A 5,301-nucleotide genomic window follows, 5' to 3' on the forward strand; every position below is an offset into this window, starting at 1 on the left:
CACATTGTCCAGCATGAGAAGGTGTGGGAAGTGGGAGAGCTCAGAAAGTTCCAAGGAACTCAGGCCATCCATGTTAGCAGCAGATCAGGGAAAAGCATAGGTGAGGATGGGCCACCTTCCCAGCTTAGCATGCCTGTGTGCACACTTCCAGCAACATCTCCAAGGGGCAGCTGTGCTTTGGCAGTTCCAGAGAACCCAGGCAGAATCACCATACCACAATGCCTAGCATGTCTTCTATGAGGACCCCATAGAGCATAGGGTCTCCAACTTGGGGGTCACAGGTTCAGCTATTAAAAGTGCAGAGAGCTGAGCCCTATGCCAACTTCTGGTTCAGCAGGTCCAGGCTGGTCCTAAAAATGAGGACTCTACAAGGTAATGTGTGATGCTGACACTGCAGGGCCAGGGACCACACTGATGGTTTAGGAAGATATTGAGAAGCATTTAAATGTCAGAGTTTAAAGTTGATGTATTAAAACTCGATGTAGGAGCATAGTCTAAGGTTGAACACAGAAGGAATGGGTCAAATCCAGCAAGAAGACAAGCAGTTACCAAGTGTGTCCACACCTGGGTCTTACCTACCTGTGGGGCTTACAAGTAGAGAAGAAGATGTAAGAACGAGAAATAGACTGAGATTTATTTCTGAGAGGAAGACAATTTATTCTGCTTTGATTTTAAAATCAAAAGAGCCATTTTGGAAACTCCAGTTTCACTCACTTGGTCTATTTGGACCAGGTAAGTGCACCTGCTTCATCCCAAGGATTACGATTAAGATGCTACAAGCTGAAGATGAGGACCTTTGGTTCTGCTGCTGTTGCAAAGACATCCCTGGCAGAGCAGGCTGCCACTGGGGCAGGCACTAGGCTTACAGGGTAAAGCAATTCTGAGGGAATTAGAGAGGGGCAGCACTGCCCTGTGTCCTAGTCCAGGGCTCTGGAGGGCAGATGCTGAGCTTGATCAGAAAAGCAGGTTTCCAGGTCTCCAGAGCAGGCAGAGATTTGAGGTGCAAGTGTGATCTCTGTAGGCCACTTTTCAGTTGAAGAGCCCCTCCAGGTGAGTAAACATGGGTAAGAATCATCGATACTACCTGAGCTTAGAAACACGATGTTGGAGGTAAATCTCCTTTGGGTCTTGACTGTTCCTCTACCTCCAACTAGTTAATAATATCAGAGAAATTATTCTTCAAACAGTTTAAAATTATTTAAATAGAAAATGCCTAATGCCTGTGGCAGTGTTTCCCCAGGAAGCCCCATAACCCAGAGAACTTTCCTCTACCATAACCCATAACTCTCTCCTGTACCACGGTGGGCACCCAGAGAAGGGGTGAGGGAGAGGGTGCTCAGGCAAACCCATGTGACCCATCCCAATCTGACATGGATGGAATCACAAGCCAAGATTATCCGTCCCTGTCAACTGTGACTCTGATCATAGCCACATCTCTGGCCTCATACACATCTAAAACGTAAATCCCAATTTACACAAGTCATAGACTTTGGTGGCCTGTGGAATAATGAACTGTCAGGATTTTAGACAAGTACCTTTTAACTTGGGCACATATTTGTTTTTAAGATAAACTTAAGGGACACATGGTGAGTCATTCATAAATTCCTCTCTCCTAAAGTATTTGGCTACAATTTAAAGGCCAGGTGATTTTGAGGAAGGAAATATCAATAAATATCAATGGGGAGTTTGGGATTCTTAGTGTCCCTAATGAGCTTGATCAAGCATCACTTTGCTTTGTTGGATTATTATCTCTGTTATTCCTTCCAGGTTGTAAATATGACTTTGATTCTGAGGAATAAAGAAACTGGTTGTAGAAACTGGGCAGAATGCTAAAGGAAAGGTTGCAATAAACCCATAAAATCCTAGAAAAGGAGCCAATCTGAAACCAGCCCCGTCCACCATTGAGAGCTCTACCAATGCCTGCTGTTACCACTTCTTATTTCTTGCTCATTATTTTGCTGGTTTTGTTTGCTTACTTCTTTCCCTGGGTTTGAGAAGAAGGAAGGCTCCCTAATTGTATGTGAAGTGCCTTTTCTTTGCATTTGCCTCTCTGTGCCTGGAGGATCCTTTCTAACCCTCTGGGGTTTAGAATCCTTCCCCATGCCCACACACCAATAACCAAAGAATGATTGCCCTTTATCATCACCAAGTCACACACTATGAAGTGTTCAAGGACAACAACATCTTTGCAATGCCCAGGATTTCTTCCAGTTGTGGCCCTGGAGACGGACTGGCTGGTCCAGGGCATCCTGACTCTTTCCACTCTTTCCACACCTACTCCTGCCCAGGGCCTGGGACCCTGTCCCTGTCCCTTAGTGCTCAGGTCTCACAGAAGAACCAGATGAGTTTTTTGAGGAATATCTTACAGGGAGCCCCACAGAAAAGAGCAGAAACCTGTGGCAGGGGTAGACACAGGCCACAGGGCAATGGCCCTTCACAGTGCTTTGCGGTCTCAGAAAACCACCTGGGGATGATGAGGAAACACTGACTCAGCATCTCTTCTGCCTTGTTCTCATTCTTATCTCCTATCTGGCTAATTTTTTACAAAATCATGACTTGAAAGAATTGAGACAAGATTGCTTCTCTTGCAAGTCTCCCAGACTTTGATAGCTGTGGACTTATCTTTGTTTATTACTTATCTCATTTCATACAGAACAGCTAATTAAGCAGAAAGGTGAGTACAATTTCTTTACGTTTTGGAGGCAAACATACTGTGGAAAAATGTTTGATATATTAAAGTCATGTTACAATTAATTTAGACATAATAATCATCAATTATTTTAAAGTGTATATATGTCATTTAGTTATCTGCTGAAATTATCATTGATAATATTATGAATTGTAGTCGCCCAGACATTTTAATTTTAAGATTATCACACTGAATCATATTCACTGTGAATATCTCAGCTTATTAAATGATTTTATTTTTTTTAAGGCCATATAAAGCATAACCCTAATCCTAACCATATCCCTAAACCTGGATACATATTCTTGGTTGGCCTTTTCTATGATTGTCTCTAGGTGAATACATCAACAACAAAATTCTGATGAATTTTCACCTTGATTTTTCTTGTGATTAAGTTTTCAATTTCTCCCTTAATATTATTTTTGCTTTATTATGTTGGGAAATACTAACCAAATGTATCAGAATCAACTCTGAACTTTTTTAGAGGCTTTTTCCTGTTCTTATGTAATAAAATTTAAAAAAAGAAAATATCTGAAACGATTGACCCATTTATCCATATTTTAATGATTTTTCTCACAATACATTTTAATTTAATTTATTTTCTTGTCTCTTTCAACCTTGTTATTTTTAGCTTTGTTGAGGTATCAGGACAAATAAAATTTGCATATATTTCAGCTGTACAAGGTGGGGTTTACCTATAGAGCTGTAGCTCTCCCTGCTATATCGATATGTCATGGCTAATGTACTTCTCTGTCTCTCCACATGGTTTTGAGTTAAAGTCCATATTAGTCTAGGTGACTCGGTTCTTTCTTAGTTTCACTGGCATGACACGGTTTCCATCACTTCACTTTGGGTGTATCTGTCCTTATAGGTGAAGTGACTTTCCTGTGGTTTGTGTACAGCTGCAACTTGTTTCCAATGCCTCCAGCCACTCTGTCTTCTAACAAAAGGATTCAACCCCCTTGCACTCAGGCAGTCAATGGCAACAGGGCTTGTTGCTGCCATGGGCCTGTTTTCTTACTGGTTTCTCCCTTTTCTCCTCCTAGCATCTGTGATTAAATAATTTTCTCCCACAGTATCCTAACTCCTCACTGTTGGATTTTTGTGCATCTCTTAAAAGTTGTGCTTTGTGGGTCCCTGTGAGGCTTACAGAAAACATAGTTTTAACAAACTATTTTAAGCAAACAGGAACCTAATTGACCACAAAGAAATGAACTGGGCAGAATAAAACTCAACATCTTAACTCCATTAACCAACACACCTCTTGAAAGTATATGTCACAATTTTTATCTTTTTATATTATGTGTCCCTTGACCATTTGCTGTGGCTATGCCCTTGCTTTTAATCTGTGTTTTGTGTTTAATACTATAGATGGATTCCACACATGGTTACCATGTCTTCACACTGTCAACATAGACCTCGGGGTCCCTGGTCGCACCCCACTTGGCTGACACATGTAGCTGCAGCCCTTCTCCATCAGCCTCTCCATATATCTCAAGTGTGTTGATTTTTCCTGGTGATCTTTCCTTTGGAGTTATCATTTGCTGGGGACCCTGCAGAGCTATTCCTGTTTGGGAATAGCCACCTCACTGCTTGTGAGGAAAGGTGGGGCCTGGTGCCTCCTACTTCTCCGTCTGGCCAATGTCTCTCACTGTCAGCTTTGTCCTTTATAATGTTTGCCCTCTTGTAGGTCTTTGGACTTGCTTTTTTCCCATCTGGAACTTGTGTGTCCTCGGTCACCTCCAGGTTAGCCATGCCTTCCCTCCAGGAGAGTGAGGATGCTTTGTTCCCCTGGGGTGGGAGGGAGCCCTCCCCGGGCTCCCATTCTCTTGCTTGCCCTGTCACCTTGCATGTTGGTCTGTACAGGTGACAAGGTGGGGCTACCTCTCCTTCACTGCTAGACCTGGTGGTCTGCCGAGTTTCTGGCCCTTGGCTGACATATAACTAACTGTTGAGTGGAAGAATTAATCTTTTTTTTTTGAGGCAGATATTGGTTAGCATTTTTTTAAATCTATAGACATATTTAAGGAGAAATGACTTTTAATCAATCACTTAATGTTTCTCAAAATCATTTTGTGTCTGGCTGATGAATTTCATGGAATGATTTTTAAAATTCATTTTTAAAGTGATTATTGATTTATATATTTTTTATTTATTCTTCTTAGTTATACATGACAGTAGAGTGTATTTTGACACATTACACATACATGGAGAATAACTTCCCATTCTTGTGGTTGTATATGATGTGGAATTTCACTGGTCATGTGTTCATAAATGAATATAGGAAAGTGATGACTGTCTAATTCATTCTACTGCCTTTCCAGTCCTCTCTCCTGTCCCTCCCACCCACTAATCATGGCCCTCCTCCCACCCCTGCCTACTGTGAGTCAGCATCTGCATATCGGAGAAAACACTAGGCCTTTGGTTTGGGGGTATTGGCTTCTTTCAATTAGCATGATAGCCTCCAGTTCCATCCATCAAATCAGATAGGATAAGAGAAATATGAAATCCATTCTGTTTATTAATCTCAGGTTTGAATACTCTGTAACATCTAATTTTTCATATAATCTGTTATTCGGGGCAATTAATATTTTATAGTGACTTAGTTGTACATT

Source organism: Callospermophilus lateralis (assembly GCF_048772815.1).
Source record: "Callospermophilus lateralis isolate mCalLat2 chromosome 5 unlocalized genomic scaffold, mCalLat2.hap1 SUPER_5_unloc_2, whole genome shotgun sequence".
Lineage (NCBI taxonomy): Eukaryota > Metazoa > Chordata > Mammalia > Rodentia > Sciuridae > Callospermophilus > Callospermophilus lateralis.